Below are 24,794 nucleotides of genomic sequence, written 5' to 3' on the forward strand. Positions count from 1 at the left end.
CCAGTGAGGCTCTAGGAGCGGACCAGTCGCACGCCAGCCCCATCCCCCATTCACCAGCCAGGCCGGCCAAGGATGCCCTGCGCCTGCTTCTTCTCCCCACAGGTCCTGAGGCCACAGGACGTCCAAGAAGAATGTGTGACCAAGCTCTCTTGTTGGTCACCAGTTTCTATCCTCCTCTTCCTTTACTACTGCACCCACGTAAAGACTGTGGTTCCCAGCCTCCCTTGCAGATAGGCAGGGCCTATGACTCAGTTCCAGCCAACGGGATGTGAGTGGAGGTTGAAGGGCACCACTGCTGAATCACTCCCTTAAAAGGAATGGGCATGCATGCACCTTGCCCAGTTAGGATGCAGATGTGATGGTGGGAAACGGAGCAGCCACTTTGGTCCCAGACACAGAAGCCACAGGTTAGAGTGACAGAGCTGCCCTACCAGCCCTGGGCCACAGACTTCTGGGCTGCTTTGTGAACAAGAAATAAAGTTCTATCTCATTTGAATTATCGTATTTTTGGAGAACTTTAACAGCTTACTAATACAGATGAGGGCCTTCTCACTCGGGGGACAGATTACTAGGGAGAGAGCTAAGTGGGATCTGGAGATGCTCCGGGGGCCGGGAACAAAGGAGAGGCAGGACTGGCACCCCCACCACACACCCTGCAAGCTTGTCCCTGCCACCCTCCATCCTACCTCTCTCCACCCTCCCACCACGGCCCAGGCCCGGGCCACGTCCTACGCTGTGTGCATGCCAAGTGCTATGGAGACACCATTTCTCACATCTGGAAAGGCCTCCTCTTTGCCACCCACCCCAAGGCCTGCCCATCCTTCCCTCCAGGAAGCCGGCTCTGTCCGGTCTGCTCCTCCTCTGAGCTCGGCGTGCACTCACACATCCTGTCTGGAAGGCGCAAGGCCCATGGGAGCCCCATCCCCAGCCAGGCCTGGCCCTCCAGCTGCACAGACCAAGCACAGCGCCCACCTCTGCCCACCCTCCCCAGGAGCCTCAGTGTTGGCGGGTCAGCCTGGAACTGCAGCCGGCCAGATGCGCTCAGCATTTCAGGGCCAAACTGCAAGCGACCAGGCCGGAGGCGTTCACGGGTCCGGGGCCAGGCCAGGCAGCGAGCCCTTGCGGGCTCCAGGGATCCTCGCTGTCTATGCAGACACAGCAGCGAGGCTGCAGGACGGGGAGCGAGAGTGGGAGCCCTGGGCGCGGCACTGGGCAGGACCCTCAACCTTTCCCCACTTCCATTTCCTGGGGGCGGTCACAGCAGTGACGCCTGACACTCAGGGCCACTGTGGGGGGTGAGCTCTGGCGTGGAGAGGGCTGCACACAGTGGGTGGTCAGTAAATGCATCCTCGCTCCCTCCGCCCTTCCCTCCCCCCTGAACATCCCGGCAGAGAAGCTTCTCCAGCGCTCTGGGTCACGTCCATATCAAATCACCACGACGAGAAAACAACCGTCTGCTGGTTTCCCCTCTGGCTCCCATGCCCCGTGCCTGCCGCCCTCTCTGGCCTGCTCCAAACCCCACTCTTCACCCAATTCCCCCCTCCCATCACCCCCACAGCTGTCATCACCCCGGCCTGGGCAGCGGCCTCCCCTCCCTGGACCCTCCCGCTCCCCGCACACCCCGACCCACTCCGGCTGCAGCCCTGGCTGTGAGTCACTGGGGCTGAGCATGTGGAGGAGGAGGGGGAGGGCAGGGCGGAGCACGGGGCCCCCCCGGGATCATGCGGACACATATGCATAGAGAGGCATATGCACACGTGTGTAGGATGTGGACATCCACGAAGCAGGAGGTGGCAAGGGGGGACGGCAGGGGAGGAGGCAGAGGTGGGGTGCTCCTCGGTGCCTCTCATTCACTTCATCGAAGGGCCCCACCCGCAGCTGCCACACCCCCATCGTACAAAGAACAGAGAGGTCAAGCGACTTGCCCCTGATTGCACAGCTGGCCAGCACTGGAACCCATATTTAAATCTGGGACCTAGAGTGGGTCCCTGGCAGTGGTGCCAAGGAGACGGGTCAGAAGTCAGAGGCAGAGGTCAGGTCTACGAGGGAGGGGACGAGAAGGAGCTCAGGTGGAAGGAAAAACCCGCAGCAGAGATGGGTGCAAGGGGCCGCAGGCTCAACCCAGGAGCCCTGGCCTGAAGGAGAAGGGGTCTCCAGGGCCTGCCCAGCCAGAGACAGCCCAGAACAGGAGGCGCCCCGAGGCTCGACCCTCCTCCTGCTAATCCACTTCAGGAACCACAGGACGCACGTTCTAGGAGGAAATGAAAAGACAAGTTAAGGTCTAGGAGCAGAAACGTGGCCCCGCAAGCCTGGCCCACCAGCTGGCTGGAGGGACACCAAGGCCAAAGAGGGGCTTTGCCGGAGGCCAAAGGGGGAGCACAGGGACCCAGGGTTCAAGAGGCTGCGGGAGAGGGGAGAGACGCTCCCCCATCCAGGGCAGCTCTGTACAAGCTGACTGGACACCCCCACAGGTGGCTAGGGCAGCGTGGGTCCACGGGGAGGAGAAATGCGACTGAGGCAGAGCCACCCTTGAGCTGAGCCCACTGTGGGCAGCAGGAGCCAGGTGTGGGGTGGAGTGGGGAAGAACGCCCTGAGGCGGGGCCATGACTCGTCTCACAAAGGCCAGCACGTGGCCTCGTGAACACAGGGCAGGGGTCTACTGCCTGGAAAACAGTAGGCACCAAGTAAGTATGCGACAGATAGAGGAACCATTTAGTGAGAACCAACCATTAGGCAGTAGTGGACCACAGTGGGCAAGAGAACAGGCTCAGGTTGTTATCCTGATAACAAGGAACAGACTCGGCCAGTATACTCCCTTCCCTTCACCTCCTCTGCTTTTCCCACCTGAGATGCAGATACGATGGCTGGAGGCACAGCAGCCACCTGGAGGCCATGAGGACAAATGCTAAGACTGGCCAAGGGGGCAGCTACAAGGAAACTGAATTGCTGATAACTTCCTTAGACTGTGTACCACCCCCACTGCTGCACTCTTTACATGAGAAAAATTAATCACTACATGGGGTTCAACCACGCAAGTGTCAGCTTTCTGTCTTGTTCGGCCAAATTCAATCCCTAGCTGACACAGCAAAAAATAATGCTGAATAATTTCATTAGACAGTTACTCTTAATTTAATTCTTTTCAGTGCTGCTGATTACATCAAAAGAAAGTCTCAGATCAGGGCTAGTAAGTCTTGAACACCTGTGCACACTTGCTGTTTTCCCTTTTTAATAAAGCGATAGCAGGCCTTGGGCTCTGAGCTTCCTCTGGGCTGCGGCATCCAACTAGAATATAATAACATTGCTTTGTTTCCACTGAATTTATTTTTATGATTATGAATTCTATTTATGGAAAAGGAGGCTTGTTTTCCATTTGTAGTAGTGCCATAAAAGTTCCCTTTTAAATAAATGTATTTAAGTTTTTAAAAAGTAAATTTACTTAGAGGAAAACAGTAAGAACACAGTCAGAGGGAATGTGTGTGAGTGTGTGTGTGTGTGTGTGTGTGTGTGTGTGTGTATGACGGGGATGGGGGTGGGGGGGGGGCTAACATGGGTGGTTACTGCCCAGCCCTGCACTTCGGCTGCTGGGGACTGTCTGCCCCTGAGCTCCGGGCGGGATGAAGGCTGGGGGCTGATCTCCGTTGTCTGTCCGGCCTGGGGCAGGGAGTGGATGGCTGGATCCCTGGCGCCGGGAATCTCTAAAAGGTGGAGCTCAGAGCTGCGGGCTGGGCAATCAGGTGATGAGCTGTGAGCAGGGGTCTGAAGCCGTCCTGGTAACCAAGCCACTAACTCAGAGTCTCAGTGCCTTCCAGCCTGTCTGTGTGAGGCCCCGACTTCAAAAGCCGGGCCTCCAGGAGCGGGCGTGACCTTTTGCTAATTAGCTCGGGCTGTTTGCTCTGCAGCCGCCAGCTGATCTCCGGACAGCAGCTCGAACTCCAGCCACTGCTGCCTGTCACCATCAGGCAGATAAATAACTCCGCTCCTTGGAGAGATGGGGGCGGGGAACCAGGACGAGCTGGAGGGCTGGGGGAGGGGCTGGGATGTGCAGGAGGGGAGGGGGCGGGTCCTGACGGTGCTGGGTGGCAAGTCACCCTTATGCCATGCCAGCTCTGCTGGGGAAAGCATCACCCCCATTTCTCAAAGAAGAAAACCGAGGCCTAGGGAGGGGAGGGGTCTTACAGAGGGGGGCTGGGTTCCAGCTCTGCCAGCTCCCAGACCTCCCTCTCACCCACCACCCATAGCCCAGGGCCGCTCGCTGGGCTCTGTCCCTGGTGCCGAGTACAGTGCCGGCCCAGAGCTGGCCCTGACAGGTCACCTGGGGTCACCAGAACACTCAGAAGGTTCCTTCTGGACTCTTTAGTCATTGCTTCAATAAAAGACACTTCTAGGGACGAGGCCTTAGGACCAGGAAACGGAGGAGGAAGGAGGCAAGAATAGACCAAGAAAGTTCAAGTCGCTGAATGACAAAATGTTCTATCTGGAAGGGATCTCAGGGAAAACAGCCCAACCCCCAGGTTCCTGGAGAAGACCTAGTGCAAGGCGCGGGTTCCCTCGCCAGACCCTGCAGGAGCACCACCATCTGCTTTGCCACCTGCCTTCTCAGGTGGCGCGGGGCTGGGAAACGTCCCATCCATTCATCCCACAAACATTCATTCAGTGTCTGCCACCCGCCAGGCTCAGGAGGCTGCCCGCGGAACACGCAGCCAGGGCCAGGGCACGAGGAGGGTGCCCCCCGGCCGTGGGGGTCCCGGACTAGCTCGGGTGAGCCCGAACTTGACGTGGGCTGGGGAGAGCGGGCACCTCGGAAGGAAGGGAAGAGCTAACATTTATCTAACGTGATGGACCAGAGACACTCCCATTTCATGCTGGGGGGGCAAGGGGTGATACCCATTACTGTTTCCTGAGCGCCTACTGTACACCAGGCAATTCACACATCCCACTGAACGCTCTCCTTAAGGGAGAGATTATTAATCTCTGTTTTACCGATTTAAAAAATGTGAGGTCATGAGCGAAGTCAGTCAGAAAGAGAATGACAAATACCTTATGATATCACTTATATGTGGAATCTAAAATACGACACAGGGACTTCCCTGGCGGTCCAAGGGTTAAGATTCCACACTTCCAATGCAGGGGGCGCAGGTGCGATCCCTAGTTGGGGAACTAAGGTCCCACATGCGGAGCGATGCGTCCAAAAATTAATAAATAAATAAAATGAAATAAAGTACGACATGAACTTATCTACGAAACAGAAACAGACTCACAGACATAGAGGACAAACTCGAGGTTGCCAACAGGGAGGGTGGTGGGGGAGGGATGGATTGGGAGTTTGGGTTTAGCAGATGCGAACTATTACATATAGGATGGATAAACAACAAGGTCCTACTGTATAGCACAGAGAACTATATTCAAAATCCTGTGATAAACCATAATGAAAAAGAATATATATGTATAACTGAGTCACTTTGCGATACAGCAGAAATTAACACACCATTGTAAATCAACTATAGTTCAATAAATTTTTTAAAACATGGGAGGTCAGAGGTAGTGAGTGACCTCTCCAGCGTTCTGCATCCAAAATTCAGCAGAGTAGGGTCTGTCCGACACCAAATTCACTCCAAAGACAGACGGACCTTGGAGAGAGGATATTCCAGGCAAAGGTACCACCGTGAGCAAAGGCACAGGGTAGGAAAGGACTGAGCTGCTGCCGGAGCCTCAGCCAAACCCTGGCTATCCTGCACCCTCACGGCCATGCCAATGGCCTGAGGTCAGCACCCCTAATCCTCCCAGCCGGGCCCTGAGTGTACACTCTCTGCCACAGCCCTGGGCCTCTGGGCTTTCCTGTCCACTCCTGTGTCACGCTCCACTGCTGTGCGGTTCTCAGTCTGGACGCCCATGGGGGTCTTAGGCTGCTGTGTGGTCAGAGCTGACCCCCACCCCAGACTGTCCTGTCTTCTCAACTTCTCAACAAATCCATGGAGAAGGTTCTTGGGGACCCCACCATAGTTCATATGGGAAACTAAGGCCCACTGAAGGGCAGGTGCCGGTCTCTGTCACACGGAGCTGGTGGCAGTGACGGGGTCAGAGCCCAGCCCACCCCCAAGCCCGACGTCCTGGATGGTATCAGCTAAAGAGACGGGGGGGCCACGGTGCAGCATGGACTGTGCGTGCTCACACCCTTCCCTCCTGCGAAACCTGGAGGCGCCTGGAGGGACAGGGGTCTCCACCCACCATGCCCAGGGTCTGGCAAACGGCAGGCACTCGATGGCCGTCTGGAGAACGACGGAAGGCGCAGGGACCAGGCGGCTTAACCCCGTGACCCGGTCCCAGCCCAGCGCTCCACCCCGCGCGGCCCACGAGTTCCAGCTGCGCGCGCCTGTGCTCTGCCCCTCTCCCACGCCAAGCCTGCCCGCCCTCAGGGCTTTGCTCTGCCGCTCCCTCTGCCCAGAACCCCTGCGGCCTCTCCTCCTGCCGGTGGGCTCCTCTCCGTCCTCGACTCCTCTTCAGAATCACCTCCCCAAAGCCTCACTCTGAAGCCACGGAGAAGTCTGGGGAGCTACGTGCTGAAGGACGAAGCCTCACAAATCCCCAGACGCCTCCTGTCACAGTCTGTTAGAGGTGGCAGAGCGTAAGATCACCATCACTTCACATAAACTCAGTTTACAGGGTTCTTTAACAGCTGAATACAGCAGGCAACAGTCTACTGCAAACACCCAAAACCTAAAATCCACTTTTCAAGGTACCGTGTCATTTACCAACAGCACCTCCTGCTGGTTCAGTGAAACATTACAACCCAGCTCTATCAGACAAGGAAACTCCCACTCACAGCACCTGCCTAGGAGCCAAGTGTGAAAACTGCTGAATCAGAGTCCCAGGACCACGTGAAGTACCTGTGGCCTGGAGAAACCCAAGATACCGTCGACAAAAGAGGGCATATCTGTGATTTCTGAACGCACTGAAGGAAAACAGCTTGTCCAGCTACTTTCCAGCTGGAGGTGAGACTCCCAGCAGACACAGAACACCTGGCCACTGGGATGGCAGCTTCAACCCCCATCATTCACTTAGGTATTCAATTCAGCATCTCAGATAATTTTTTCCATATAAGTCTGTCTTCAAATATACACTGAGTCAATATTAACATATACTGTGCTGCAGGTACGGCGTTTTACACTCCAACACATGACGCTGCATCTATTCCCATAAAGTGGTGGAAGACGAAATCTCTTTTACCCCCAGAGCATCCCCTGACTCATCAGGGGAGGATACTGGAGTGGCCTGAGCACGGCCACTACCTACTCAGACCGTTCTCGGGTCCCCTAAAACCCCCAGTTCCTCTTGTTGAGTCTTAGGGAACCCCTGCAGCCTTTGCCCGTTTCCTGTGGGATGGGCAGCACCTCTGAACGAGAGTCAGACCCTAAAGGCCGTTTGTTCCTGCAGGACAGCCGAATTTCACCCCACCCCTTCCGGGCCGCACCCATGACCCAGCACACCTGCTTCCCAGGTCGTTATGAACTGGCCCTGCCCCCCTTTGCCGGGACAGCCAGTGAGCGAGGGCATCCCTTACCATCGGGTCAGGGCCCGCTGATGACCTGGCCTGTCTGAGAAGACCAGGCTGGTGTGTTCCTCCCCAGGGGGCCGTGGGCATCACATCCTCACTGCAGGACACAGAGGGAGAGCACAGGTCCAGACAAAGTGCAGGACACAGTGTCACCAAGGCAGCTTCCACTGTGTGGGGACAGAGGGGAGAGGAGTTGAGAAGGGAACGGGGCTTTCGGAAGAGCCCATCTACCTGAGCACAGGGGGAGTCTCTGCCCTGTGTGTGCTCACTGTGTCGATAACAGAACGGAGAGACCAGGACTTCGAGGAGAGCAAAGGGCAGGCAAGGGGCCGACACAGAGGCAAGAGACCAACAGAACTTCGCAGTACAGACTGGCTGGGCCCGTGGTCACTGCTGCGATTCCAGCCCACTCCACCCTGCGGTGGCCCGGGGGGTGGGCAGGGAGCCCCAGAAACAGAAGCCTTAGACCCCCGGCCCGGCTCTGGCTGACATGACGAGCTTGTGACCCGGGCAAGTCAGCTTACAGCCCGAGCCCCCTCACCTGCCCACCAGGTGTGACCGGCTCTGGCTGACATGATGAGCTTGTGACCCGGGCAAGTCAGCTTACAGCCCGAGCCCCCTCACCTGCCCACCAGGTGTGACCGGCTCTGGCTGACATGATGAGCTTGTGACCCGGGCAAGTCAGATTACAGCCCGAGCCCCCTCACCTGCCCACCAGGTGTGACCAGTCATCCATCCTGGATCAACCCCAACTAGCGCTGAGCGTCCTCTCTGTGCTGAGGGCCTTCCACGCGCCTCACTTCACCCTCACTCTTCAATCACTCCATCCCCACTTTGCAGGTAGGGAAACTGAGGACGAGGGGGCGTCCTCTTGCGGGGGCACCCAGGGGAGATGCAGTAAGGAGCCGCGTTTGGATAAAGCCCGGTGCCACCATGCCACCGCTCTCTGTCTTTGTTTCCAGCCAGCTCGAGGGTGGCACCACCTGGTTTGGGGCGAGGGGGTGCCCAGAGGAAGCGGCACCTTGGGGACAAAGGGGACCCCGGGAGTAGGATGGGGGCGCTCCGGCACACCTTCAGCCCCTGGAGGCCCGGCAGTGACCGTCAAGGGCCTGGGCAGGCGCCGGATCCCCACGCAGTCTGCCTGCGCCTCCCGTCCCCCCACTCGGAAGCCCCCAGGCTCCTGGGCTGGGGGTGGGCGCTGAAAGGGAGAGGGGGCCTGTCCTGGGAGTGTGTGCAAATAGATGAGCGAGTGGCGCGTAATTACCTAAAATTGTTGGTTAGAAGCGGATGTAAATAACCAAAAAATATGTGGGGAAGTGGGGGGAATGCTCATCAATTAGAGTTAATTACTTAACAGCTAATTGAAATAATAATGGGATGTATTTGAATATGCTAATGAGGCTGAACCTGCCTCGGAAAAGGTAATTGGAATAAAAATAGAGAGAACACCGGGCTCAGAAGCTCCCTGAAGCCTGGCCCCCAGGAGGCTTCCAGGCTGAGACGGAAGCCCAGGGACCCAGAGGCCACATCCCTTCCCACCCCCAGGCCTTTGCCCACCCTGGCTGCCCGCCCAGAGTGACCTCTGCTCTCCTCTCCTGGGTCCTGGTGACCCTCACAACCCCAGCTCGGCCTCCCAGCTGCCCAGAGCCAGCAGAGGGGCTGCCTCACCCCATGAAGCCCCAGAGGAGAAGCAGGAACGCACGCTTATTGAGTGCCCCCTGTATACCCAGCCCAGCTTCGAAAAGAGTCCCGCATTACCGACGAGGAAACAGCTCGGGAACCCCGGGCACCCTGCCGTCTCGGCGGCACCGGGCAGGGCCAGGGCGCGGGTTTCCGGCTACCCTCAGACATCGTAGCAAAGCTGCCCGAGGCGGACCAGTGGCCCCCACGCTCCCACGCGTGTGAGCAGAAGCCAGGCCACCGCACGGGGAGATCCACGGTCCCCGGTCTGCGAGTGGGTCCTGCGGTCTCACACTGCCTGAGCTTTCCCTCTCCGTTAGCATCGCTTGCAGACCCCAAAAGCACTCGTGTGTGCACACACACGCACACACACTCACCGCACTTGGCTTTAACCCAGCCCCGGCGTCTCGCCCTGCAGCCGCCGCGCAGGCCGACCAGAGAGGCCACAGGAGCCCGGGGCCCGCTCCCACCCACCTGCCTCTGATAATACCTTGTCTTTCCGCAAACAGCCTAGAGCCTAGATCACCCAGGCGTCGCCCCTCGTGCAGGCCCACTAGCTCCCACGGACCCGGGGCCCAGCGGGAGGCCTCTCTGGGGCTGCGCCCCTTCCGGGGTTAGGCCGATTGCACAGATTTCCGACGGCGCTTGCGCTGCTGCTGGAAATCTATGGGCCTGAACAGCCCGTAGATACTGTAATCGCGGGACCTGTGGCGGGAGGAGCTCAGGTGAAGCCGGTCATGGACCCGAGCCTCGGCCCCGGGAGCTGCCTCGTGCGGCAGGTCTGACAGGGAGGTTTGCGGTTCGGGTGGAGCGGCTCGAGCGGAAGACACGGGGGTGGGGGAGGGGGGCCAGGTGGGAACCGGGCACCTGATGGAGACACGCTGACCGGTGGGACCTCGACAAGCCTCGGCTCCCCCTCCGAAGAACAGGGATGATGGTGACCACCTCTCACCGGCCACTGCTCAGGCTGGTCTGAACCCACCGGCCTGAGGGCCCCGAAAACCCCAGAGACCACCTGGGTTGGAGGGATCGAAGGGGACGACCCCCACTAGCAAAGTGTACACACAGTGATGCTGGGGTTCACCACGGCCCCCAAAGACCGCCCAGGGGCACCGAGTCTCCCTTCTATTGAGAAGACACCTGTGCAGGACTTCTGCAGGTGGGAAAGCGAGGCCCAAACCCTCCATCGAGCTGTCAAGGGGTGGAGAGCACGGGCCCCGAGGCTGCGGTCCCATCACAGAGACAGGAAAACTGGGGCTCCGGGAGGCCCCCAGCTCACACGGTGGGGGATGGGGTGGCTGAGGCCCCCCTTCCGAGGTTCACTGTGCGCACGATCAGGTGGTGGCCCAGGACCCCTGCCGCGTGCGGGTGCCCCTCAGGCGGCAGAGGCAGCAGCTGGGGGGGGGGGGGGGCGGGGCCCAAGTCCTCCTCTTCCAGGAGGAGCGACTCACCCTGGCGGACGTCAGTCTGGGTGAGGGGGTGGGACAAAGGAAAGGCCCCAACTTGGCATTTGCATTTCAAACACTTCTATCAGCAAAACAAATAACAGTAATTATACCATTTGCATATTTTGCGCAATGATTGTTTAGCGAGGTGGGGAGGAGGGGCTCCTGCTGATGCCAGCAGCCTGGGCTCCCCGCAGCTGCACCCGTGCCCCCCCTTCTCCACGGCACATCCGCCCGACGAGGCCGGGGGCGAGGGGGCTCTGGGGGCAGGAGGCGCCCGCCCTCTCCCCGGGCCCGCCCCACCTCTCAGGAGCCAGGCCCCTCACCTGGGACGCGGGGTGCTGCTGGCCGCTTTAGGGCCCTGCAGGGGCGCAGCCAGCCCCCCGACCTGCCAGCCTCGGGCCGGGATCCTCGTCCAGCCCCCGGGCGGCTCCGCGGCCTCTCCCTTCGCCCAGCACTTCCTCCGCGCCCTCACACCCCGCCCCACGTGGCCCCTCAGGCCCTCCCCCTCTTCCTTCAGGCCCAGCACCACCCGACCACCCGCTGCTGCCCCGGAGCACAGTGGGCCTCAGCAGTGGGGATGCCGCCCCCCAGGCCCCTGCGTTCCACGGCGCCTGGCAGGCTCCTGGTGTGCACCGGGGGCAGGGGAGGGCTGCCATCCTGGCGCTGACCCTACGGAGGGGGCACGGTGGGAGGAGCCCCCAACTCAGGGGGCATCGTGGGCCAAGGGGAACGGGGCTGGAGGGAAAGGGCGCTGAGCTGACCTGCCCAGGCCCCTCCCCAGCTGCTGCAGGGGGTGGTGCCTTCCCGGAGCATCCTGGGGGCAGGGGTGCCCCAAGAAGGGTTCTCAGCTCCCTTCTGCCCCCGGGGGACCTCGGCAGGGCTCCATCCCTCTGGACCCCACCTCCCTCCTCTGCCCAGGGTGGCTGGACAGAGAATGGCAGGCCCCTCCTGCCCCTGCCTCAAGGCCCCAGGCGGGGCCCTTCTGGGGGGTGGGGGTCGTTCCAGGCTGGGGGCCACACGTGGAGGGAGCGGTGGGCTAGGGTTAGGGTTCGGGTTTACGCAGCGCAGAGTGGGTCCTGCTGCCCCCCCCCCCCGTTCCTGCCCCGCCTCTCCTGTGCCTGTTTCCAAGGGACAAAAAGCCCGGGAGCGAGAAGGGGAGGCTGGGGGCCCCGGCAGCACCTCGGGAGACTGTAGGAAGCCCAGCCCCTGGCAGGCCTGCAGGGAGGACAAGGGGCAGGAGAGGGGACAGGTGTGGGAGCAGCTCAGACAGGCCGGGAGGGAGAGCTGAACCCTGCCAGCCAGCACCGCGTGCGTGTGTGCGTGTGCGTGCGCGCACGCGCGTGTGTGTCCGGCAGAGTCCCCCAGGCCAATGCTGGTCCTTCTGTCTGGGTCAGGAAGCACGACACGGGGCTCTGCATGCCTGGCCCCTGCAGCTCAGTCTGGGGAGCTGAGGAGGGGAAGGGGCATGTCCCCCCACCCATCAGGGCTTGGGAGGAAGGTGGCCCCACAGGCCGTCCCACTGCTCTTCCCTCCCTCCCTCCCTGCCCCCCACAGCTGGGCCAGGGCCCTTCCCAAAGACCACAGGAAACCAACCCCCGAGCCACTCCGCCTTCCCCTGAATAGCAATCGTGATACAGCCGTGCAGTGCTGCCCGGCCCCACGAGGTGCTGCGAACTGCAGTCTTATCATCCCTGGTTTCCAGATGGAGAAACTGAGGCTCAGGGAAGTGACGTCACACAGATGAGCCGGGCCTGCCTGACGCCTTGCTTTCTGCGGGACACGCTCCCAGTGCCAGCAGCAACAGGACAGGCGTCATTTGTGCCACCATTCTGCAGACAAGGAAACTGAGTCCCAGACGCATGAAGACACTGGCCCAGGATCACCCAGGATACTCCTCCGCTGGCCTGACAACTCTTTGCTTTTGACTTAAAGTCAGGCAGAGGCAGCGAGGGACGCGTTAATTACTGCTCCCAGGCCGGCTGCAGGCAGTGCCACCTCCCCTCCTCCCTTTAATCTCTTCCCACTCAGCCCAGAGGAAGGGAAGTCAGGGCCCGAGGCTTGGAAGTGCAAATGAGGCCCCTTCCCCCTTAAACTGCGAGCAGGATTAACTCCTCGCTTCACACCCCACAGCCCCACAAATTCCAGATGGAGTAAACAGTTAAATATGAAATATTACACCGTAGAAAAAAAGCTAGATGAAAACAGAATTCAATACTTAGCAGTCCTCAGGAGGGAGAAGGCTTTCCAAACTCTGGAGAAATAGAATAAATTGTAAAAGAAAAGAGACACAGATCTGACCATATAAAAATAAAGGAGGACTTCCCTAGTGGTGCAGTGGTTAAGAATCCACCTGCCAATGCGAGGGACAGGGGTTCGAGCCCCGGTCCGGGAAGATCCCACATGCCGCGGAGCAACTAAGCCCATGTGCCACAACTACTGAGCCTGCGCTCTAGTGCCCGCGAGCCACAACTACTGAAGCCCACGCACCTAGAGCCTGTGTTCTGCAACAAGAGAAGCCACCGCAATGAGAAGTCCGCATACCTCAATGAAGATTAGCCCATGCTCGCCGCAACTAGAGAAAGCCTGCACGCAGCAACGAAGACCCAATGCAGCCAAAAATAAATAAATAAAATAAATAATTTTTAAAAATACAAATAAGGGAAAAGAACACAAAAAATAACAAAAAATTTTAAAACATGCACAACATACAGGGAAAACTATTCATAGCACATGTGACAGAGAAATGATAACTTCATTATGTAAAAAATTCAAATTGATTAGGGAAACACTAACAATGTATAAAAAAATGGGTAGAGAACCAGACACAAAGGAAAAAACGCAGTTGGTTAACAAATATATGAGACAATGTTCAACCTCTTGCATAATTAGGGAAATGCAAATTTTTAAAATTACATTGAGACACCATATAGGCTCATCAAATAATGATCTAAAAACAACTACTACCACAAAAACAAAACAAAACAAACAAACAAAAAAACACCTAAGGATAATAGCCAGTGCTGCTAAGGTAATGGTGAAACTGGCACAATACTTTTGGAAAATCATTTGGTAATACAGATAAAAAAGCTCTTAAAGTGTGCATAGCTTACAGCAGACAAGATGCTTAATGGTGAAACTAAAACTTTCCCTTTAAGATCAAGGACAACACATGGATGCCTGCTACTACCACTTCTAAACTGCATTAGTGGGCTCCACCATTGCAATAAGGCAAGAAAAAGAAATAAAAATCATATGACTCAGAAAGGAGGAAACAACTCTAGTTATTCATAGGCATTACGTAAAAAAATCCCAAAGACTGTATAAATACAGCGATGGATGACAGAGCTTAGGGCGCTGGATATAAAATCCATATACAAATGTAAACTGGATTTCTATACATCTGTAGTAAGTAGAAAATGAACATTTATTAAAATTCAACACTGCAAATTGATCCGTAGATTCAATGCAATCACAATCAAAACCCTGGCAGATTTTTTTCTTTTTGTGGAACTTGACAAGCTGATTCTAAAATTTATATGGAAGAGCAAAGAGCCAAGAATGGCCCTAAATAAGAAGAACAAGGTTGAGTGGGGGGTTTACTCAATCAGATAATTTATTATACAACCACAGAGACTGAAATAGTGTGCTCGTGGTACAAGATCAGACAAATGAACACATGGATCAACACAGAAAGCTCAGACACTGAACTAGGAACCAGCCCTTGATATGACAAAGAAGACACAGTAAATCAATGGGGAAAGGAAAGAGCTGTCAATAAATTAGATATTTATCTGGGAGGATAAAGGAATCAAACCCCTACCTCACACCACACAAAAAATCAATTCCAGGTTGATTATAGACCTCAATGGGAAAAGAAGAACTATATATTTAAGGAGATAACAGAAAAATACATTGATGACCTGGAGGAAGGGAAGGTTTTCTTCCTAAGCACCCATATAAGACTATATTGATAAACTTTACTCCATGAAAATGAAGAATTCCTGTTCTTAAAATATAACATAAAAAGAATAAAAACACAAGCCACAAATGTTAGAAGACAGCCATCTTCTATCTATTCTGAGGAAATGCTATTCCATTCCGAATCTATGGACAACTCCTACAAATTAACGAGGAAAATACAGGCACCTCAATAATAAAATGGAGAGAGGTCTTGAAAAGGCATTTCACAAATGAGGACATCCAATAAGGCTCCAAAAAACCAAACCATAAAAGATTCTCAACTTCATTATTCATGAAGACAGAAAAGCTTCAGAAGTCTCATGAGTCTTGTGTTGGGAAGCAATGAAGCAGGAGGACCCTCATCCTCTGCTCTGGAGGCCGTTTCGCCATCACTTTGGGAAACAGCATGACACGAAGCTGCACATTCCGAGATCAGCCATTCCTCCCCAGGTGGAAACCTCGGACTATGGTACTCACACAACCAAAGACACACAAAGAGGTTCATCACAGCCCCAAACTGGAAATGAGTCTGATCCAGTCCTAGAACGGGATACTCTCCAGCAATGAACAGATAAACATGAACAGATAAACAGCCCCCAAATAATGATGACCAAAAGAACGGGGTCAGAAAGTCTATGTATGCAATGATGATCTTTATGTAAAGTACAAAAACGGGCCATCCCAGAACACATTGTTGGGGGACGCTGGTTGCTACGTTCCGGAATGGAAAGGGAGGGCTGTATCAGGGAAAAGCTCTTGGAAGGGCTCCCGGGGGCTGGTGATGTTGTCTCACAGTCTCTTAACCTTGACTGTGGTTGTGCAGATGTCCACATAGTGATTATTCTTTCCATTGTTCATACGTATTTTTTGCACTCTTCTGTACATACTATTCATTACATCTGACAATATGAAAAAGTCAGAGGGGTGTGGGAGGAAAGTCCGTCCCTGGAGCCAACTGTCTTCCTCCCAAGAACCTATCATAAAGAAATAATCCCAAAGAGGAAAAAAATGTATGGCCAAAGATTTCCACTGCCACTTAATATAGAAGAGAAAAAAAATTGGAAACAACCTAAGTGTTCAATATGAGGAGAAGGGCTGTAAATCAATTGCAGCACACCCTCACTGAATATTGCACCAGCATTTTAATAACGCTGATGAAATTTTGCAGCTTGGAAACTGCTCAAGATCCGTGAATGATCAGAGACAACAAGTTCATTCCAAGACGACAGAAATATGAACATATACCTGCAAAACACATGTTCAAGGGTGTTCTTAGCAACAGTATTCAGAGCAGCCCAAACTGGAAACAATGTCCGTCAGTGTCAGAAGGGATAGATGAATTGGGGTGTCTCCACACCTGGGAATATTATACAGCAACGAAGATGAAGGAACCATCACATCCAACAACAAAGTTATGTGAATCTCACAAGTGAAATGTTCTGTAAAAGAAGCCAGACATAAAGAGTATATAATCTATGAGTCCGTTTACAAAATGTGCAAAAACAGACAAAACTATGCTGCTAGAAGCCAAAATCGTGGTCACCCTTGGGCAGGGCATGACCCCGAAAGGCCAGGAGGTGACTTCCGGGGGGTTGGTTAGTTCTGCCTCTTGACGTAGGTGCTGGTTATACGTTATGAAAAATTCACTCAATAGTAGCTTGGGATCTGTGAGCTTTTCTGCAGGTAAGTTACATTTCAGCTTGTCACAAGTGTTTTTTAAGGGTGATTGATACCAACACACTGTAGCAAACCCTCATCCTCAGAAGAAGAAAAGACCAGAAAGCCATTCTCCAGAGTGCCAACCTGCTCATCTCTGGACGGTGGAACCACAGTTCATTTCTCCTTTGAGCATTTTCCTAATTTGCTTTTGTGATAAAATAGATATCTTTTGAAAATAAAAAATAATTGGGAAATAATACACTATTGCACATATTTAAATGCCAGGCAAAAAAACACAAAAAAGTGCTTGTGCTAATTAGCATTTTGCAATCCAGAATGGCCTGATGCTTTCCACGTTGTGGGAAAACTCAGGGCTCATGCTAACGTGCGTGACCAGGACCCTCACCCCATGTTCTCGCGGCTGCAGCCCCATCATTCCTCAGCAGGAGGCCGACGTGCTAATTTGCTGGGCAAAGGCAGAGAGACCTCAGAGGGTGCGACGCAGTAAAGAAAATTGCAGCGAAGGGGAGGTGGGAATATTCGGGAGGCATCAGCCCGACGAGTTGTATGTAAGAGCCATAAATTTGATAAGTGCTTATTAGAAATATGAAAATGAGGCTTGAAATTTGCTTGTTCGCCTGAAATGAAGGCTGAGGTTCCCTCAGACTCTACTTGGCTAAAAATGTGGTAAGCTGTTCCACTACAGGCGCAAGATAAAAAAATACATCTAGACAGACGTGAGATCCCCAGAAGAGCCCGTGGCAGTGTCCTGGGCACACCGGTAAACACTCCTCAGAAACGGGCCGGAAGGTTGGCCGGATCCCTCGCGCCCTCCCGCCATCTGTCCGGTGACTCCGATTCCTCCCTCAAGGCGGTCCAAGACCCCAGCCCCAGTGTCCGGCCAGCGGAGCTCTGCTCTAGCACCGAGGACAACGGCCCGGTGACCGTCCACGGGGCGCTGACTACGAGCCGGGCCTTACTCACTCATCGTCACGCCGACCCTGCCAGGTGGCCCCTGTTTCGAAGCCAGGCCACGGGTGAGCACAGAGGAGCCACGAGTGACCTGCCACCATCCCGTCCAGCACCACCGGCAGCCCCGGGCTCAGGCGGCCTCCCCGCGGGACTGGCGCCTGCGGGGAGGCCCGCGTGTTCTCAGCCCAGCAGACATCTGTTCAGGCGAATCCGCTGAACAGTGATAAACACCTTGCCACGTTCGCAACAGCAACACTGATAAAACGGGGAAAAAAAGACACATTCCCAGGAGAATGGGGCAGGGGGGAGGGGAGACAGCCTTGAAAGGACCGGAAATGAACGTGCCCCGGGGGGAACTGTGCTCCTCCCGCTGAGAACCCTTGTGACAAATGAGACAACAGCCTGGGGCCCCTGGGCCAGTGGGAGGGCAGCTGGGACGGAACCGAACACTCCCACCCCGGGCTGCTTTCGCGCGGGCGGGTGGACCCCAGAGGCTCAGCTCCATCTCACAGACAGGGCAGCGGGGGCTCAGCGAGGCCAGGGATTGGTCTCCTGCCTGTGCACCGCTCCCCCACCACCCAGACACCCCCTAGCGGGGGACGAGGGGGCAGAAAGGGCAGCTGTCCTCGACAGGCAGAGGCCTCAGGCCCATCTGTGCATCTGCGGGTATAAACGTAGGCAGGAGACCCTCCCCGCCGCCCCGACGCAGCACCTCTCCCGCCAAGAGGAGTGGGGGCTCCTCTCTGCAGTGCCCAGGAGGACCATCACCCTGTCCTCTCTCCCTGCCCTGGCTTACAGCAAACTCTCCCCCACCCCATTCCTCTTGTCACCCACACCACTGCTGGGAAGCCCAGATCAGAGAGGGCAGGGGCTTCTCCCAGATCTCAAAGCAAATGGCGGTGGGCCTTGGACCCCAGCCTGGGCAAGAGCTCGATGCCACCTCCTCCAAGAAGCCTCCCCAGCCTGCCCCGCATGAAGGAGCCAGCGGATCGCCCCAGGCCATGTCTGCAGAGCCCTGTCCTCTGGCATTGTTCTCACTTCTCTGCTTCTCCACGTCACTCCCACTGACTGTCAACTCCATACGGGCAGGTGTCCGTCTCCTTTGCTGCTGTGCCCCGGCGCCTACACCAGCGCAGGGCTGAGCACACAGTAGGAGCTCAATAGATGCACACTTGACACGGGCAAGGACTTGGTCTCGTACCTCCAGGCCTGGCACAGGGTAGGCCCCACAAGATTTGCTGAGTGAACGTTGTGAACGGATGAATGGGAAGCAGTTAAGCCTAAAACCAGGCAGGTTTTAAGAGCGGGGGTCAGGGCGGGGCTGTGTCCCCTCCTCTGTCTCCAGGTGGGATGTGGCCCAGGCCTGGTGCCCAGGCTTGCTCCGGCCTCTACCTGGCACCTGACCCGAGGGTGCGGCCCGAGGGAGAGGATGCAGGCTGGCATTGGGAGGGGGCTGAACGGAGTCGGTGGGGTCCCAGTCACTCTGGACTAAGGCTGGTTCTCGAGCCTGCAGGGAGCAAAGGTGCCAGCACCCGGTCAGCAGGAGCACCCGAGCGGACTTCATGAGCGAGTGGACGTCATGACGGGAAGCAGAGTCGTCGCAGCCCTGGCCGGGCTGGGGGCGGGTTCCAGGTCGAGGGGCCCATCCCTCCCCCCACATCGAGTGCACGCAGGACTGCACGGCTGTGACGTGGACGCGGGATGTGGCCCGTCCACATTGTCCCATGACGCCACTTGCGGAGGGAGGGGCACAGAGGCAGAAAGTCAGGTGAAGGGCTCTGGACGTCCCTCCGTGCAGGAGGCGCCCACGCCTGTGGCCACGCAGTGGGCAGGGGCGGCACCCCTAGCTGGCAGGCGGCCGGGGTCAGGACACAGGGCCTCTCAGGATCCCCACCTCCCTCTAACAGGAAGCGTTTGTTTTCTGCAGTGAACCGCAGGCTTGTTCCAACGAGACCCAGAAACTCAAGCGCGGTTCCCATGCCCCCACCCTGCAGGGCCAGCTGCCCAGTGGTCTCACGGGACCCAAACAGGCCCCAGCGAGGTGTGCGGCCGGCAGCTCTCAGAGCCAGTCTGGCAAAGCGCAGCTGGCCAGCTGTGGTGACCGTGACGCCTCTTGAGCCTTGGGTCTTATGCCCTCACTTCTGCCAGAATCTCCGCACCTGGGCAGCTGGGGGTCTGGGTGCCGGGGGAGGGGGAGGGTCACTCCCTTGGAGGGAGGGGTTGACTGTCACCAAGCAGTGGGGGACGCCCAGGCCCCATTTCCAGCCTCACCACACATGCCTGTGGATGACTGAGAAGCCAGAATCCCCTCCTCCGGCCTCACCCACCCCTCCCTCCATCCTCCCAGGCCCTTTGTGCCGTCACTGCTGTTGCCATGGGAACGCTGCCAGCTGAGCCGATGACTTCAGGGCGGGCAGATGGGGAGGAGCTGGGCTGGGCCCGCCTGGTCTTGCAGCAAAGGTCCCGGATAATTAGCCAAATGGCAAAGGAGGCAGGGAAGCCACTTGGGCAGAGGCCGAGCTCAGGTTTAAGGCGAGGGCTGTTTTCCGAGTCTGGGAGCGGGAGGCTGAGGTCCGCTCCTTCTAGACGGAGGCTGGCAGGACCCCACGTCTGCCTGGGCTGGCCAGGGAGTGGGAGCGGTCACGGCTGAAGCTGTCTCCAGCCTCAGTTTTCCTCTCCAGAAGGTGGGAGCCAGGCCACAAACCCAGGGCTCCCTGCTGCGTCTGTCAGGAGGGGCCCCAGCACATCTTGCGTCAATCACCGCCAGATGGGGGCTTCCGGAAGCTTCCCATCTAATCCTGCTCGCAGGGGGTGGCAGCGTTTGCTGGGGAGAGGATAGCACTTCCCCATCCCCCCGGAGCCCTCACCCCGGGGCCCTGATTGGTCCGGCCGCCCCCGGGGAGCCCACCACGTGTACCCCACCTGTCAGCACCAATTCAGGTCTCCCAGACACCTGCTCTGCGCCTGGGGTTGCCATGGGGACGAGCTGGCGGGGCGAATGTGTTCACGCAGGGCCGTGGGCACCGCCGAGGTGTCCACACCAGCCGTGCACACAGGTCTGCAGGTGTGCCCGCACCGTGTCCACACGTGTCCACACATAGCTGTGTGTTCTGACACCAGAAGTGGTCCCTTACTCGGGGTAGATGCAGGCTGTGCACGGCGCACGCTCGTGCAGGGATGCGTGTGGCCCAGCCAGGCCTCACTTGGACCTGGACCGCTGTTCCCTGTGGCGGCCTGGAGCACGTTGTCAGGAGGAAGCAGGCGCCTTCTTTCACTTTCTCTCCTTTCATTCCTCAACTCTGCAAGGTAGGGATTCAGGAAGCCTCCCCCAACTTCCAATTAAAGAAACAGAGCCTCAGAGAAACGAGGTAGCTGGCCCAAGGTCACTGAGCCCTCGGAAAGTTCTGGAGGGTTGTGCGGGGAGGTCCCCAGGAGGGCCTCAAGAGTCCACAGAATCGCCTGGTCCAGCCCTGCGCCCCCAGCTCAGAGGCAGCCGCAGCCCCGGCCCAGGTGGGCGAGCAGGTTACCAGCCCAAGTGCCTCCTGCTTCAGACTCTGCATCTCATGCATACAACGGTGCAGAAAGCTTCAGACTCTGTGTCTCATGCATACAACGGTGCGGAAGGCTTCAGACTCTGCGTCTCATGCATACAACGGTGCGGAAGGCTTCAGACTCTGCGTCTCATGCATACAACGGTGCGGAAGGCTTCAGACTCTGCGTCTCATGCATACAACGGTGCGGAAGGCTTCAGACTCTGCATCTCATGCATACAATGATGCAAAGGCAACTCTCCACGTTGAGAGCATTGCGCAGCCTCTGCTGACAAGTGCCGACTTCTGGCTGCCTCTTCCCCAGCTCCACTCAGACACGCCGCCTGCCCCGGATCCCTCCCCGCCCCCGGGAGCTCCCCGTACTGCCCACTGCCCGGCAGGCCTTAGGGCCCTCCTCGCCAGGCCGAGGAGAGAGAAGCACCGCCAGCAGGCAGGATGGTGAGTGGCCTCAGCACCACGCACCAGGCCGGGATGCGGAGTGGGGAGGCGGCAGGCCTCCGCCCGGGTCAACAGAGCAGCCCGGCCCAGCCCTATAGCCACTAGTGCCACTGGGGTCCTCTGAGTGCCTGGACTCAGCCAGGAGGCTGGACGGAGCTGTCCGGGCCCCAGTGACCAGCTCGGGGGGTTGGGGTGTGGCTGCAGCACCGGGGGGGGGGCGGGGGGATGGGTGCCAGCAGCCTCCCCCCACACCTCACAGCAGCTCATAACCAGCCTCCCCACCACCGTGCCTTCCACTCGGCACACCAGGCACGGCGCAGGCAGGGAAACCGAGGCCCAGAGTCACAAGTGACTTGTCCACTTCGCAGAGCCAGGGGATGGCGGCCACCAGGAGGGTCTGGCGGGGGATCAGGTCGCTGCGCGCGGTGCGGGCGCTACCCTGCCAGCCACGCGGCCATCCTGGAAGCCCAGGCAGCCCGGCACTGCTGCGCTGGGCGGCAAAGCTGGCCTTTAAATACCCCGGTGATTTCACCCCGTGGCGCCCTCCTCTTCCCCAGCCGCCTGAGGCGCCAGGCCGCGCGGCTAACGCCTACTGAGCTGTGAAGGTCCACTTTTCAAAGTTAAACATTTTCCGGGCTCCCTGGCCCAGGATTTAGACGCAGCCTGGTGACATCTGGGTGCAGGGCCAAGACAGTCGCTCGGGGAGGCCGGCGCCCACGTGGACACCACGCCGCCCCCAGCTCTCGCTGCCCAGCCGGTGCCCACAGAAAACCGACCCCCGCGGCCAACCTGGGGGGCACCGAGTCGGGAGGACAAGGCGGGGCAGCGGGAAGCTCACCCCAGCGCAGCCGGCAGATTGTCCGTCCCAACCCCCTGCCCCACTTCATGGAGGAGAAACCGAGGGAGGGGCTGCGAGTCCCCTAACGCCAGCGACCACGGGGTCTTACCCGACTCTGGGTCCCGTGGGGCCCAGCACAGGGCCGGGCACCCAGCAGCTGTGCTGCCAGGAGGAGCTCACCCGAGGCCGCAGAGCAGTTAGCGGCAACCACGGGTGGAGACCCCAGACCCCCGGGTCCACTGCACTGGCCTGGGAGGCCTCCAACTGACCCCCGTCGGCTTCCGTGTGAGGTGGCCTGACCCCGCGAGTAGGCCCTGCCTCTGTGCGTGGAGCGGGGGGAACGTGTTGGAAGGAGGCCTGAATGTGGACTCAGCCTCAGTTCTGCTACTACCTGCCTCCAGGAGCTTGTTGCCCCAGACACTTCCTGGGCCTCAGGGTCTCCACCTGCCATCTGGTGCCATTCGTCTTGGAGCCAGGGGTCTTCTTTACTCCCATTTCTTCCAAGCCTCTGTCCATACTGACACTGTCTTTTTGCAGTCCCTGTAGGTATATCTATCCATCATCCATTCATCCACCATCAGCACCTCATCCGTCACCTAACCCATCTGCCATTCATCCATCTTTCAGCCATCCATTTACCTATTCATCTACCATCCATCTATCCATCCATCCCTCTATCCCTCACACATCCATCCGCCCTTCCATCCATCCATCCATTTCATCATCCATCCAGTTTATTCATCCATCATCCATCCATATCCATCTACACACCCACCGCCTCACCCATCTACCCATCCATTTATTTAATTATGAAGAATATTTCAATATTTCAGGGCTCTAGCCCTGGCCCCCCAAATCCTGACCCAGGGCCCTTTCCAGGTTGCTGGGTACTCAAACAGCTCAAGAAGTACCCATTCTGTCACTGGCATTGGCTGTGATCGCTGCCGGCTTGAGGAAGGGCTCCCAGCCCCACTGTAGGGCTCCTGGAGATAACCGAAAGCTAAGGGACCAGAGAAGCCCCCACCACTGGCCCTGCTTCAGGACTATGTGAACCTGGTCAAGAACCTCATGCCCTCCCGACCTGCAACAGACACATGATTGCAGAGGCTTCACGTTGGGCCACACCACGGAAACTGGCTGTAAACGGACAACGTGGTTAGGGAATGCAACAAAACGATGAAAATTAAAGGGACAGGACACATCTTGCCCTTGCTGCCAATCCCACAGCTTCCCAAGGGTCTGTGCTGCACCAGGTTCCAGCCACCAGCTAAGGTGGACTAAGCCTGCCCAGACGAGCCCTCTGCAGATCTCAGGCAACAAGGACAATCTGAAACCCCAAAATTATACCAAACACCCAGAAACATATGCATGATTCCTTAGCAACCCATGCCTGTGCCTTCTTCCCCGTGTGTCCCCTCATCCTTTGGTTCCTTCGCTTGTCCATCTGTACTGTCAGACCTCAGACACGTTATGTGAATGGAACAGAGACCAAGATCCTGTACAACCCTGAAATTGTGCTTATATGCTGGCAAGCACATTCACGTGCGTAATTAATACATCCTGTGTGCCATGTAGAGCGACCAGGTTAAAAAATAATGTCACTACTCAGTTACAAAAAAGAATGGGCTTTTGATAAACACAACTTGGATGAACCTCCAGGAAATTTTGCTGAGTGAAAACAAATCTGATCCCCGAAAGTTACTGTATGACTCCATTTATACAGTATACTTGAAAAGACAAAATTATAGAAATGGAGAAGAGATCAGTGTTTGCCAGGAATTAGAGATGAGGTTGGGGGGAGGAAGCTGAGTGTGGCTATAAAAAAGTGACATGAGGGATCTTTGTATTGATGGAAATGTTCTGTATCTGGACTGTATCACTGTCAATATCCTAGTTGTCATATAGTTTTGCAAGATGGTACCACTGGGGAGAAATGGATAAAAGGTACCTAGGATCTCTCCAAATTATTTCTCATGATTGCATGGGACTCTACAATGGATCTCAAAATAAAATTTCTAATTTAAAATAAATGAAATAATGCCACTGAAAATGGGTGGTATTTTTAATAAAAGGTGTAAGATCAACTGGATTAATATATATGAAAAGAAATGAAGCTGAATCCCTACCTCACACCACAGATAAAAAATTAATTCCAAGTGGACCGAAAGTCAACATCAAGTGTAAAACAATAAAGATTCTAGAAGACGACATGGAAGAGGCTCTTCAAAAACTTGAGACGAGAAAAGATTTTGTGATAAGCTAACAAAAAGCACTAATTCAGAAGGATAACTTGGACTACATTAAAATGAAGAACTTCTCATTAAAAGACATGAATGGAAGAGGGAAATGTCAAGCAGTAGAGTGGGAGGAGATATTTGCAACCTATATAATCAAGATTGGAAGAGTTTATAGATATGTAAAGAATTCTTACAGATATATAAGATAAAGGCAGAAATCTCAATAGAAAAAATGGGTAAAAGTTTTGAACAGATTATTTCACCAAAGAGAATATCCAAATGGTCAATAAACTTATGAAAAGGTGTTCACCAGTAGGACTAAAATTAAAAGGACAGACAATACCAAGTGTTGACAAGGATGCAGAAAAACCAGCACAGAACGGGTGCTGACAGGTGGGGTGGGCTCATGGGAGTATAAATTCGTACAACCATTTTGAAAAGTGTTTGGCAATATCTACT

At 56.2% G+C, this 24,794-nt stretch overlaps 1 protein-coding gene across 8 annotated transcripts in view; it reads right to left on the reverse strand.

The window, feature by feature from the left end:
- The window catches only part of ELFN1 (extracellular leucine rich repeat and fibronectin type III domain containing 1), a 70,381-nt gene that overhangs the window by 25,185 nt on the left and 20,402 nt on the right, over positions 1–24,794 (reverse strand). For 5 of the 8 annotated variants that reach the window (XR_014235649.1, XR_014235650.1, XR_014235651.1 and 2 more), the window contains exon 2: positions 7,559–7,719. The exons of the other annotated variants lie outside the window; for them this stretch is intronic. The gene's annotated coding sequence lies outside the window, so the exon portion shown is untranslated. The remainder of the gene's footprint in view (positions 1–7,558; positions 7,720–24,794) is intronic. 8 annotated transcript variants of the gene reach the window in all.

Source organism: Balaenoptera borealis (assembly GCF_965194805.1).
Source record: "Balaenoptera borealis genome assembly, chromosome: 16".
NCBI classification, from domain to species: domain Eukaryota; kingdom Metazoa; phylum Chordata; class Mammalia; order Artiodactyla; family Balaenopteridae; genus Balaenoptera; species Balaenoptera borealis.